This window comes from Podarcis melisellensis, assembly GCF_964234715.1.
Source record: "Podarcis melisellensis genome assembly, chromosome: 13".
NCBI classification, from domain to species: Eukaryota; Metazoa; Chordata; class Lepidosauria; order Squamata; family Lacertidae; genus Podarcis; species Podarcis melisellensis.
Genome location: NC_138545.1, coordinates 34,102,718 through 34,116,823, shown reverse-complemented (window position 1 = coordinate 34,116,823; position 14,106 = coordinate 34,102,718). Strand labels below are relative to the sequence as shown.

The window sequence follows — 14,106 nt, the reverse complement described above, 5'->3', positions numbered from 1 at the left end:
TGTCTGGGCTAACCAGAAGGAGATCTCTGTCACCCTTTGCAAAATGTTTACTTTCGGTTGTGCAGTTGGACTGTTATTTAAATATCAACCTCCAAGGGTGCTGGGTGGGGGCGGTTGTAGCAAAATCCCACCCTAGAGGTCCCAGGTTTCCATACGCAAAACGGTATAGGTGTTAAACACTGCAATGAAGTCTCCATCCTAATAGCGCAAGGTGGGCAGCTATTTCCTGAGCTCCCCATCCCAGACTGGTTATATATATATTTAATATATTATTTTGGTGGATGGTAAAAAGAAGAACTATTGGTGTTAGACAACTGCATAAGGAGAGCTTAGGGGCGCAGAAGGTCTACTGTGAGATATAGAACATGGCATTTGTTTGTATGTACAGTATGTATGTAGGTATCTGCTTCTTTCTCGTGGCTCATCTTCTTTGTACTGGCGCAACATAGATTTGTATTTAACAACAGACGCGCACAGCAGTGCACGTGTGAAAACGCCACCTGCAGTTGTGTGGTCTTGAAAGCAACTGTGCCTACTGACTGCCCTGTATCCTTCTTTAAAAAGAGGCCTTCCCTAGTCGCAGATAGGCTGAGGCTGTGATTTATTTATTTAGTGGCGAGGCCAAGGCAGTCTGCACATGCTCTGAGACTCTCTCTTCCCCTCTTCTTTATTCTTCATATGATTGTTTCTTCGTATTATTTCCACTATTATCAGTGCATGTACATATAAACCCTGTCTTTATCTCCTTATCTCCCTTTTCTTCTCTCCGTGCGTTCCTTTGTCTACACACAAGTTGCACGCGCGCGGGCGCGCGGGCGCAAACACCCACCCACAAACCGGATTTGTGTTACAACCCTGCTACCTTTCCCTTTGGAAACGTCCCTTTCAATGACAGAGAAAGAGGCGTGGATCTTAGCTGGCCAGGGGAGCGGAGTTTGGGAGCTTTCTCAGTTTGATCGGTAGCACCCTGGCAGATTTATGATCCCCAATAAAACCGGCGTGTTTAAATTCGTAAATCAATCTGCCTTTCCCACTATATAAACGTTCATTTTATCTTGAGAGAGAGAAAGAAAAACCCCGCTCGGTTTCTCGCACCTACCAGGGCGAGGAGAGGCGCTTCCTTTCCTTTGAACTATAGAAGACAGAAACATCTTTTTAAATCAAAGTTGTTCTTTTTTAACAAAAAAAAGGGGGGAGGGAAGGAGGGGGAAGCAGACGGATTTTTGTTTCCTTTGCAACCCAAGGATTATAGACATGTTTTCTTTTCTGCTCACTTTTCTTCTTCTTAAGAAATATATATTTTTATAAATATCTCTTTGCCTCTCTTTTAATGTCTCCGAGAAATCCGCGAGGTTTAAAAAAATCGAAATCTTATTCTGGCTCTCTCTCCATTTTTCGCTCCTCTGTATTTTATTTTTTTTAATCAGTTGTTTAAGTGGGCCAAAAAAGCCCAACTTTTTAATTATTATTTAGCAAGGTCTCCTCGCGGCAGTGAACACTTGCAGTCAACCCATCTTCTTTCCCTTGTATCGCCTCGCTGGCTTCGAACCATTTTAAGATTTCTTCCAAACCCCTTTCTTCTACGATAGCAGGCCCCACTGATGGCAGTGGGATTTCCTCCCAGTATTTAGAATGGGATGCAACTGAAAAAAACCAGCGGGATTTGCTGGGGAGTTATGTTAGAGCAAAACCAACGAGCCCTTTTTTGGAAGCACGTTCGAACGAAAGTCAGAATGACTTGCAATGTTCCCATCGAACAAACCCATTGATTCGCTTGGCAAAAAGGTCCCGACTGATGTATCCTGGAAGATCGCAGCTTTTACTTGTAAGCAAAGGCGTTTGGGATCGAACCGCGTTCGTTTTCTGCCGTTACGCTTCCACCCCAGAATACTGCGATTACGATTTGGGGTGGGAAACATTAGCCGTGCTGAGAATTCCGCATTTTTGGATTTGATTATTATTTTTACACACACACACAATACACCTGGCTTCTTTTTTTCTCCTTTTAAAAAAAGGAAAAGCTTTGCATCCGTATCACCGGTTTCATGCAGTTAACGCTACATGTGTTACCAGGGTCTGAACAAACCTACCCAGCACAATCCTTTTGTTCTACAAACCCCAGAAAGACCTGGAATTACATGTTGTCGATCTCTCATTTATTCCTATCTAAAATGTTTTGCTCCTGCACATAATTGATGTGAGGTTTATACTTGTCGAAAGCGTTCAGAATAGGAAAGAGATCCCAGTTGTCGAAGTGCCATCAATATGTGCATCTCTCTCTCTCTCTCCCTTTCTCTGAAAGAAAGGCAAGCTTTCAGCTCCTAGCCCAGCCCGACCACCTCCATCCATCCCACCACTGCCATTGTTTGATTTGATGTTACCGTCTGTTTAAGACGCTGCCTCACAGGCCCTTATCAGTTCTATTGTTTAGTGGAGGGAGGGATGCCGGTGTTTCTTTGTTACCTGAAAAAGTAAGTGCGCGCGAACACTCTTTTCTGCAAATGCACACACCTTTTACTTCCCACTTCTACATGTTAAAAAAATAATGATGATGGTTTGGATACGTTTGCACAAGCGCGTGCTAGTATGCTTTGCTTTCTTATTGTCTGGCGCAAGTCAGAGCGTTCCTTACCCAGCGTCTTCAGATTAAAGGAGGCTCTATAGCTCTTCGCTTCCATCACCAACACCAACATCCCGGCAGCTCATCTTAAACTCTAAATCTGTCTCACAGCTTCTATTAGAATGATTCTTATCGTTGTGGTGGTGGTCGTCGGGCCCTTTGCACTATACAGAGCCAATACCCCCAAAGCTCCTGAGCACGTTTACTATAGTCCCATATATGTATAAAGAAAGGCGGAGGAAGATAATTTAATAGACTGAAAAGGCTAAAGAGATGGGATGGGATGGGATGGGTGGGCCAGAAGAACGGGGGTGGGGGTGGGGTGGGAAATGAACAAGGAAGCAAGGAAGGATCCACCTGGATACCCAATATTTTACAGAATGACTGTAATCTCTCTAAATAATCTGAATGAAAGAAAGTTGCCCACTCCGATATAATATCTGTACATGCATCGCTCCTACTGCTTAAACATATGGATATATATATATATTTGTTTGTAACACGTGGTTTCATAATGTTATGCTCCGCACACACATTTAAGTGTGTTTGTGTGTGTATATACTGAATATGTACACATGCATGCACAAGACTGAGTGTGTGTAAAACATGAGAGCTTGTGCGATGTGACATATGTGCTCTCTCTCTCTCTCTCTCTCTCTCTCTCTGTGTGTGTGTGTGTGTATACGGTATATATATATATATATATATATATATATATATATGCGGACACACGGTCCTGATGTTCCAGCGGAAGGTCACAACGGCCCTCATTGTGCATAGGAAACAGAGAGAAAGAGAAAGATAACCCCCTACCCCACGCTCCCCAAGTCACGTGATTCATTAAATAATTAATGCAGAGGTTGCAGAATAGATATGTATTCGTCAGGAAAATCGCAGACATGGTCTCCTTGTGTCTGACGTGAAATTCAACTGTCCTTAAAAAAAAAAGCGCTCTCTCTCTCTCTCATGCACAGACACACATACACATACACACACACTCTCTCTCATAAGCCTATGGGGGGGAGAGAGAGAAAGAGGGGAAGAGAGTGTGTGTGCAAGAGTATCTGAGAGAGAGAGAGAGAGAGAGAGAGAGAGAGAGAGAGAGAGAGAGAGAGAGAGAGAGAGAGAGAGAGAGAGACTGAGTGAGAGAGGGCTGCAATAAAACATTTCTCAGGAAGCAAGAAACCACGCCGAGGGCTGGACTTATTGTAAGTAGCGGGAGATCCCGTCTTGCCTCCCAGTCTGTATGTCCATGTAAATTTATTGTTTGTTATTAATGTTATTGTCGTAAAATGTGACAAATAGCCATCTTCATTTTCTCCCATTTCTCTTCACCCCGTGGTGGTGTGTATATTTATACCCATCCAGGCATTCCATATATATATATATATATATATATATATATATATATATATTCACACACACACACACTTTTCTCTTTTTCTCTCCTCAAACCGTTTCTCTCTCTCTCTCTCTCTCTCTCCCCCCCCCTTGATTTATTACAATAAACATGGCAGCCCCAGCAGCAGCAGCAGACCTTCTCCCATTGTATGTGTGTGCGTCTTTGGGAGAGAGAGTTGTGTTGTTTATGGCACCGTCCGAGATAAATCATTTCTCAAACGAAAATGATGTGTGATCTTTCAGAACTCTCTCTCTCTCTCTCTCTCTCTCTCTCTCTCTCTCTCTCTCCCTCTCTCCCTAGAGTTGATTATTTCAGACGATTTACTGTAATTGATCAAAACCTAATGTGAAAACTGTATAGCTAGGGGTCTTAAATTAAAGCATCTGTGATTACCAATTAAGGAGAGATTTGTATAAATTTTGGGCAATCCTGGAACCAGAAAAACGTCAGAGTCGCGGCTAGCAGGTTTTTTTTTGCTTTTGTTTTTTGAGATCGGGAGATTCTCTTCCAGAACCTTAAAAAGCAAAACAAAACAAAAAAACCAAGCAGCAGTAGGAAATATGGAGAGTTCTTGTATAGGTGACTGGCTCGTGAGGTGTTTGCTCCATAATGAGGGGCACAATCCACCGGGAGATTTTCTTGCCCGTGCTCTTCCGCAGCTCCCCTTAACGAAGCACACGACGGAGAACTTCCCTGTGGATATTGCCTAAAGCCATATTTCACGTGTGGGAAATCCAGGCGATAGGCGTATTGTGTTGTTCATGTTGATTAAAAATAAACGAATGAATAAAGTAGTCACCTCTTCAGCGAAGGACATTGGAAGACAGACTGAGATGTTAATTTTGCCTGTGTCTGAAGTGTACCAAGAAACGCACTCAGTTGAGACGATTGATTCGAGTTGAGTGAAAGGAGCTCTCTGTGTGTTTTGTTTTGTTTAAGTTTCTCATTTGAGGCTACAGTAGAACAATAGGCGTCACTTCTCAAACCTGTGGTAGATACCCAATGATGGCAGAACAATAGGACACCCAGCAGGAACTCTGGTTTGGGGGGGGCCTCCCCTCTACCCCCACCGCAAGTCTACTTATGTATTTATCTGAAACAGGAATGCTATTATTATTTCAGGATTTTCGCTTGCTTTTGAATTTTGTTTCGCTTTCTTGGAGCGTTGGAGATGGGTGATACTGGGGATTCCATAATAAGGACAGGTTTCCCATCATAAAGCGGGCTTTATGGGTAGCAGAGACACTTTATAAACTGGCTTCGTAGGAAAGTAGAAGGTGGCTGGCTGGCTTAGTAGACAGACAGATTTCCTGGGGGGAACGCTTGGTAATTTTGTATATCAAACGGCATTTCACTGAAGTTGCCACGGTCTTATTTAGCATGTAAGCAAAGTCAATGGCAGTGATAACTCTAAAGTCCGCTGCAATGTACTTCTTTTCGTCCCGATTCTTTTGTGCTACACTTAACCTATTGAGGTTTGTGTGTTTGTGTGTGTTATTTTGTGCTTGGAGGCAATGTGACACTCGGTTGTAAGAGGCGGGGTGGAGGGAGGTGGGGGCGCAGAGCCGCAGGTCCTCAAGAAATTCAGGGGCTGCAAAATTCTCCACTAGTGGATGGTGCAGCTCTTGAAATAACCGGTCGTGGTAGTCTTTGGCAGCTGCTTGAGGAAGGGAAGGCGCTGGAGGTTAAAGATGCCGTGTAAGGCAAGGAGAGCTTCGGGGCGAAGGGCGCCAAGGGTTGCCCTTTGTGAAATACAAAAGGTCTCAGAAGTTGGGGGCGGGAAGGTCCAGCTCAGTCTAGGAATCGGCAGTCCCCCAGTCCTAGCTGGATCGAGAAAGTGAGACGCTTCAAAGAGCTGGAAGGTGAAAGTCAGGCTGGGCGATTCCTCAGTTAGAAACAATAGCACAACTTGCAATAGGCAGGGAGAGCACAGAGCCGACAGGCAAGTCCAAGGGAAGATGGAAACCTCTCAGGATACTTAGCTGAAGAAGACCCGTTGTCTCCTTTCCTAACCAGCGTAGTTTCTAACGCCGCCCCGAGTGCTGCTATTTTACCCTGTCTGCTAGTGTAAACCTTTATGTAGTGCAATTAGACCAACATGGTGATTTTCATTAAATATGAATGGCGACAAGGAGGGGGCTTCGAAGAGCCCAAGGGAAAAGCCAAGAGTCCCTTTCTTTCTTTCTTTCTTTCTTTCTTTCTTTCTTTCTTTCTTTCTTTCTTTCTTTCCTTCCTTCCTTCCTTCCTTCCTTCCTTCCTTGAGATTTTAATCAAGAGACACTTCCCTTTCCTTTGCATATATGGGTTTGGATGAATGGTTTTCATCCATCCAAACTCATATAGAAGGAAAGATGGAAAGATGGAAGGATGGAAGGCTGGGTGGAAGGAAAAAAGGAAGGAAGGAAACCAGAAAGATTTAGGGCGGGGGAGTAAGTTGGGGAGGGATACACGAAGGAGAAAAGAAAGGGGGGAATATATCCTAGTTGTTTTTAGAAAATCACATAATACTGTACCCTAAACATATGGACGTGGCATTATTAATACCCTCTCCCCTGTTAAATCATCCTAGCCCAGATTCCATCGTGATACAGGTTCTGCAGGGGAAACCCCCAGCGTCCAAGCCCTCCTCTCCTCTTTGCTTCTGAAAGGGGCTCTTGAATGTTGGTGGGTGTGATTAGAGAGGTGGGACGGGGAAGCAATGTGCGGTAAACAGGATCGCTCCCATCCTCTCACCCTTTCTGGACACAAACTTCCCAAGTCCTTGCGGGGGGAACTGTGGGTCCGGACCTCGCAGGAACATAAATGGTGGTGGTGTCAAAAAGGCTTCCGCACTCCAGGGAAATAGGAATGATTTCAGCAGTAGGGTACCCCTAAGCACATAGAGTTATATGCAACTAAGTTCTACTGAGAGCAGACCTATTGAAAACAGCAGACGGACGTTGGCTGTTAATTGCAGTGCCTCTACTCTGAGTAGGATGAACACTGAATACAACTCTTTGGCTTTTTAAGGAATGCCTTCTAAATTTCGGTGGACTTTACTTTCAAATGAAGAGGGTCCCAATCCGGTGAAGGGGTTCTATGGGGGCTCTGGCGTAGCTCTTGTTTGTTTCAATGGGGTTGGAGAGCTTCTCGTTGGACTGTGCCAACTAGAAACTCGATACAGCTGTGTTTGTCATAAGTGAATGTGCGAGAGGTGCTGAAAACGTCCAGCGCCTGACACAATGTGAGATAATATAAGGACGACGACAGCAGCAGCCGCAGCAACACTACTAGTCTTGGTCCGGACATTCCTTTTACCTTTCTATTCTTTCGTTGTGATTCTTCAAACCAGTCGTATACTTCTTTCTCTATCCTTCTCCCTCTCTGTTCCTTTCCTTCTTTCCATTGTATCGTTTCCTTCCGATGCTCCCCTACACATCGACCTTACACTCTCTCCGTTGCTTCTCTTCCTCAAAGAAGACAACATCAGTTTCCCCCTAGCCTAGATCTTTGTATTTGCTGAAGACCCAGCTTCATTAAATCATAACACATTTCCCCATTTGTGTTCATTATCGGTCTATTCATCGATCGAGGTAATATAATAACTTTGCTGCCGGAGTACTTTTCTACAAGCTGTATCAGAATGTGCAAAAAAAAATCGTTGCACTTTTCGTTTTGTGTTCTGTGCATATTTCTTTATTAACACGGTTGATCTCCAATATCTCAGAAGATTAGCAATATTGCTGCGGATGATAAACGCAGGAATGAGATAAATAATATTTCAGACCCTCTCTAGTATATTGATTATTCCTCCCACACACACTTCTAAATTGCTTCTGCTACTTAGTTGCAAGTTTCTTTTCCTGTCATCGTCACGTCAGAATTCAAATCTATTCACGAAACGGGAGTTTCCTTTCTTATATTTCCCCTCACAAGTGCTTTGTCCACAGAGAAATCTGTGGCGGTGCAATCCAGCGTGAAGCTCAGCGAGCACCATTGAAACGAATGGAGACCTCTTGAATGCCACCATTAAAACTAATGGGACCTCTTGAATGGTTCTTGAGTCCACAGGAGAACTTCCTTCTTGGTCAACCAAGTGAATAGTGCTAATAGAGGGGAAAGCTTTTGTTTTTTAAATAGAAAAAGTATAATTTGCTTTATATGATTTCTGGCTCCAAATCGCCTTTAAATTCCAGTTGGACCCATGAAGGCGAATTCACTCTTGGATTTTGCCAATCCAGAACTCAGCTTCCTAAATTCTATATCTGTTTTATCTGGAAACAGTTCTCACTGGTACCAATTACATTTTTGAGCAGTAACCGTACTTGGGATCTCAGCCTTATGCGCAGTTCCCACCATTTTTAAAATCAACTGATGAATGAGCCTTCATTTTCCTTATATTCTGCATGCATCTGTTTTCCTAAGCTCAAAGTAAGTTGCAGCAACATTCCTTCCCTCCCACAATCTTCCAAACCATGGAACAACACTACGGATATATATTATAAATGAAGCAACAACAGTCAATTGAAATCGAAATCTCAACTAACCAACCAACCCACCCAGCCCCGCCAGTACAGTACCAGTTTTCGTCCTAACAGCTGGTGTGGTGTAGTGGATAGAGTAGCGGAATGAGAAAAGCGCAGCTCCAGGTTCAAATCTCGACTTAAGCCTATTGAGCGGTCTCCCTCTCAGCTTCCCTACTTCATAGGGTTGTTGTGTGGATGAGAGGGGAGAACCTTGGAGGCCACAGGGAGGAGCTCTCAGGAAGAGCCAGCCAGACAGACAGACAGACAGATATTCGCTAGTTAGGGCTACTCCACTTCCGCTTTATTTTTTAAGCCATTGACTCCTGTGGGTAACTTCATCCTGGTTTAGTGAACTCTAGAAGAATCGGGTTGCTATCAGTAATCCGATGACGCCTAGTCTAACTGGCAGACAACCTGGGGGAAACAAGGAGAGAACTTCCAGCGTTCACTGCCTCAAGGGGGAAAATAACATTCAAAAAATCCTGTGGCACCTTAAAGGCTAAACAGAGAGCTGGAGAACCTGTGGCCCTCCAGATGTTGTTGGGACTCCAACTCCCATCAGCCCCAGACAGCGTGGCCAATAGTCACAGGCGATGGGAACTGTAGTCCAGCAACATCTGGACGTTCCCTACTCCTGAGCTAGCACTTTGGTTATATCAAAAGTTTCCGTGGAGTGCAGTCCACGAAAATGCTGTGATACATATGCTATCTTAGAATAGCTATGGTACTCTTTGTTCCAACTAACATGTCTGCCCCTCTGGAATAGCATAAGGCTTCAACCCTGTAGACCCTTACCTGGGAATAAGTCCCATTGGACTTACTCCCGAGTAGACATGCCTAGGATTATACTGCTAGTGGAGGGAATGTTGTATTACCGATACATTGCCAATGCAATGTGCACTCCAATAAACTGTACGCAAAAGGTTCCTTTGCTGTGAACTGCCAAAGATTCTGTCTCCGTGCACCACTAATCGGTTTATCCCGAGTGATCATTTTTACAAAGGGTTATAAAATTTTAAGGCGAAAGGCTCTGTTCTCGTAAATTTAATTCATGGAGTTTTTAATCAAGTCAAGTCAAAGGGATATTGGAACGGTGGGTCCCTTAAGGCCTTATTTTCCAACCCTGAGGCTCATTGTGTAACAACCCCATTCTACCTCCCTAACAGACCGACTCACACATAACAGAACGAGGAAGCCCTACAGCATAGCGGAGAGACCAGGTTCTCCAATGCCAAAGGCGCGAGCGGGAACAAAGGAGAGGAGGGTGGAGTTCACTCATGACGCTGAAAGCTCCCCGGAAACTCTCACGCTATTTGTATCCACGAGGGGATGTTGCTAACGCGAGCTAGAAAAGGGAAGAGTCACGCTAGCTCGCGAAAGCATACCGATAAAGTTCCCGTTCTGCAAATCAGTATCCCTGACGGCTAAGCAAGCAAATCCAAACTAAATGAAACAACCCGGGCAGCCCGATTTTAAATGCATTTATTCCCCCCTAGTTAACTATATGGGTATATTCTGGATGTAACACTGGACTTACTTCTAAGTAAATCTGTTTAGGATTGGGCCACTAGATTGATTAACTTTGGAGCGCAGTGGCTACTTTATTTTCAGCGCAATGGAGTCGAGTGTGTGTTGATTTACTATCCATAAAGGACCTTACATCCAAGTAGGGCTACATAAATTTCATGACTAAAGTTAGGCCAACTAGTAGATCTGACATCTGGAATATACACAGCCCTCTATGTAAGCGAACCCCATTCATTTAAGTGGAGCAGACTGCCGCGCAATGAATTTAATAACATCGGTGTAAGGCAGAATATAACAGTATACAGCTATGTACCATTCATAAATTCATTGGGCGTGAGCCAACAAGAAGTTCTCCTGCGCAAATTCCACTGAAATGAAAATAAATGAATTCTAATCGTTTCAGTGAGACATTTTCAAGTAACGTCAGATTCAGATACTGGAGGGGAGGGCAGATTACTTTGCCTCATATAATGCTCTCGTGATAAATATAAATATAATTGAGTCATTAGATTTATCATGTTATAAGCAGAACAGATGTTGTGTACTTTGGATTACATTATGCATTTAGGGGTGCTGTGGTGTTAGAAAACAGTGAATGGGGTGGCAAGTTCGAGCAGTGGCTGCAACGCTAAAATATGCTGTGTACAATCCACTGGGAAGGTCTCCTGAGCACCTCTCCTTGAGATGAAGGTTCCCATTCATTTCAATGAGATTTGGCAAGAGAACTTCCCCTGTATTTCCCTCCACTAGACATTAGAATTGAGGTGCACACTGAAATCACTTGGGGAATGGATTGCTGGAAATTGAAATCAATGGAATTTACTTTCGGGTAATGTTATGTGGGTCTCCTCGACGAATTTGCTATTTAAAAGAAAAAAAGGACAGTTGGTTAAAATAATGCAGGCGTTTATCTTATTTTCGAGAACTCTGGAGATAAAAATGTCACAGACGTTAAAAAAAAATGCAGTTTCTGCAACGTGTCCACTTTCAGCAGGGATTACTGAAAACAAAACGAGGCGGGGTGGAGAAGGGAAGAGAGGAAATACGTCCACTGCTAGACTTTTTCAGAGGGAACACAAGCGCTTGGAATCAGGGTTTCGTTCACCTCCCTCTGCTTCCTTGTTGAAGAAAAGCAAATAGTAAGAAAATGTTGGTGTCTGGCTGGGAATTATCAAATTTAAACGCTTGCTAAAACGCTGCAATACTAACCCATGCCGTAGGACGAAGCCAATTCCATTGAACAACATGGGACTCCCTTCCGAATAAGCATTTCCAGGACCATAAACTGGATAGACATGTGCGCGCACAACCCCAGCGCGTACCCGCGCAGGCGTTCTGAAGCGCAGAACTGGCGCTTTATAAAAGGAGAGTGTTATTTCATGTCATATTGTGGGGATGCATTTCTTTTTAAATAATAATAATAAAAAAACTTCGGCTATTAGCTATTCCCAGGGGGTCAGATAACTCCGGGAGACATGTTGAAAGGGCAGATCAGCCAGGCATGAATGAAAAAGGGACCATGTTCACACCGGATGGGTTCCAAAAATGGACGCGATGTGGGAATCCCTAGCACAGGAAAAACCGAAGGCTAAAGCGACCTAGCTTTACCAAAAAGGGCTCGTTCTTTGTTAAAAGGCCAGTGTCCCTGAGCGCTTGGTTTCCAGACAGGACCCAGCGCCAGCTGCAGGCAACTGTAGATAGCGTGGGATGAGGAGGGGGAGGCCGCCTCCAGATTCCACGTGAATTTATTCCTTTGTTCCTGGCTCTGCTACCACCCAAAGGCTACCGATCTCAAACGACTTTCAGCGCAAAAGCCAGCAATTCCAGGCCAATCTTTGCCAGATCGTGGTGCCAGGTAGAAAGGGAGGGAGGTTCACACATAATAGCGGGACAGGAAGACATCTAGGATATAGACGATAAAAACAAGCGATGATGGAAAGGGTGAAAAGTGAAGACACCAGCAAGGGTTGAGTTGGGTTACTCGTAGAAAAGGAGCGGGGGGGAGGAGATACGAAAAATATAATAGATTTATGGATTAATGGATGGGATTAAAGCTGGAGGAAAGCACGCCACGTTTGGTAAAGATCTAAGAACAGGGGGAAAGATGCATGGGTGGATAGACGGAGATTTTGCTAAAGACCACGTTAAAATGTCATGCAAGGCCGTTTCCATTCGCAATGACCTTTTCTCAGCTTACCTTTCCGTGTTTAAGCATAAAACCGGGAACGATTTGCTATTTAAAACAGCCAACAGTAACAACATTTTATTTGAACCCTCTTGGTTTTCATTTTATTTTTATTTTATTTTAACAAAGAGAGATATCTCAGTTAGCCTTTGCTCTTTTTCGATCCTTTTTGATTCCCCGCGTGAGAGACTGCTGAGGAAGAGAAGGGGGGGTGGGGAGGACATATGGAATCAATTTCGTATCCTGACGTTGAGAACCAGCCAATTCCTGTTGGTCTTTTAAAACCAGAATCCATTTGGTCCCTCTCTATCTGGCACCTCTTGTCAGTCAGTAGGATCCCCCCTCTTGCAACATTTTTAAAGTCTTTATAAAGAGAAACAGCCTCGCTTAGAAACGAGAGAGGCTTTCCTCCTCCTTTTCGGAGGTGGAGGGGGTGGCAGAGGGAGAGAGCATTGTTGTCCCGTGAAAAAGTATTCCGTATCTTCGTCTTGCTGCAGAATATCTTTATTTCATTATTATTTTGCTCTCCCTCCGTGTCTCGGAAACCATTGTATTTTTCCTTCCGTCAAGTTGGAATCCAAGAGAGGCCCCCCCGCCCCCGTTCCTCAAAAAAAAAATCAAAAAAAATCAAAGCTTCCTTGCGGTGGAAAAACCGACCCCCCCCAAAAAAAGCCTCAAGACAAACCTTAGCAGCAAAATCTACAGAGCTACAGTCAAGTAGTTCTTCTCTGTCTCTCTGTCTCCTTCTCCCAAACTGGCTTCCTTCGAGTTCCTCTGAACCTCGTGAGCCGCCTTCGATCTTCCTGCTGAAGTCGTTTGGTTGAGAATCGCTGCAGGTAAGAGGGATTAATAAAAATAATGATAATAATAATAATAAAAGGAATTACAAGACAGATCAAAACAAATCCCAAACCACTATACAACTTCGTCTGATCCTAGCATAGGAAATTCCGGGGGCCGTTGAGATTTAATTAATAGCTCTGACAAAGCTTGGGAAGGCGTCCATTGGTCCGCTGGAGTTCTAGCTTGAAGCACAGCCCCCCCCTCCCCAAAACATCACCACCACTCTCAGAAACTAGTCCTGTAGCTTGACCAGAAAAGGCTGGGATATAGTAAACAAATAATATTAATGATCTCCTGATAATGGTTGGATACTGGGAGTCCAATGCAAATAAAATAAAGGGGAGGCAGGTTGCTTCTTCCAAACCTGATGTTTGGACCAAATAGGTCCCCCCTCCGCGCTTGCCGCCCCTCCCAGGCCACATTTGTTAAAGGTTTAACGCCTCTGGGTTGTTTGAAAGGGAAAACTACAAACGCTTCTTTAAGGGAGGGGAAGCCTGGTGTTAAACAGAGAGATGTGATTTATGGTGTTGAGAAAGTTGTGTTTATTTGAGGTGGCTCCTGTCACGACCAGCCTTTTCCTAGAAGACCAAATCTGTATCCCTTCCCTTTTCTCCCTCTCTCCTCCCTCCCGTTTCTTTTATGTTTGTGAGTTGTAGTTAACAAATATCTTACCGGTGTGTGAAGCAAGCAGTGTTAAGTCTCCACAGAACCAGCAATGTAAAACAAAGATTGCGGTTTTACCTTGTAGGGGACCGCCTTAGTCTTTCAGAGACTGAGACATCTTACCAGCTTGTTTGTCCTCGCCATCATATTTAGCAATGCACGCATTGTTTGGCCTTTGCAAAATCTGGGGGTGCACCCTTAAACCTGGACTCAAAAGCCACCGAACACAATGAGGCTGCAATCCTATACTCACTAAACAGGGAGTAACCTCCATTGAACTCAGTGGGACTTGCTTCTGAGTAGACATATATAAGATTGCACTGTGGGGTTTATCTCAGAGGAACAATGCATAGAATCGGGC

The 14,106-nt window shown here is 44.1% G+C and overlaps 1 protein-coding gene across 7 annotated transcripts in view; it reads left to right on the top strand.

Moving 5' to 3' along the window:
- Positions 1-14,106, top strand: part of HOXB3 (homeobox B3) — an 85,005-nt gene that overhangs the window by 49,205 nt on the left and 21,694 nt on the right. The window contains exon 1 of one of the 7 annotated variants that reach the window (XM_081885642.1): positions 3,486-3,828. The exons of 5 other annotated variants lie outside the window; for them this stretch is intronic. The gene's annotated coding sequence lies outside the window, so the exon portion shown is untranslated. Of the gene's footprint in view, positions 1-3,485; positions 3,829-12,093; positions 13,076-14,106 lie in introns of those variants that run through there. One more of the 7 variants, XM_081885641.1, reaches the window with a different exon arrangement.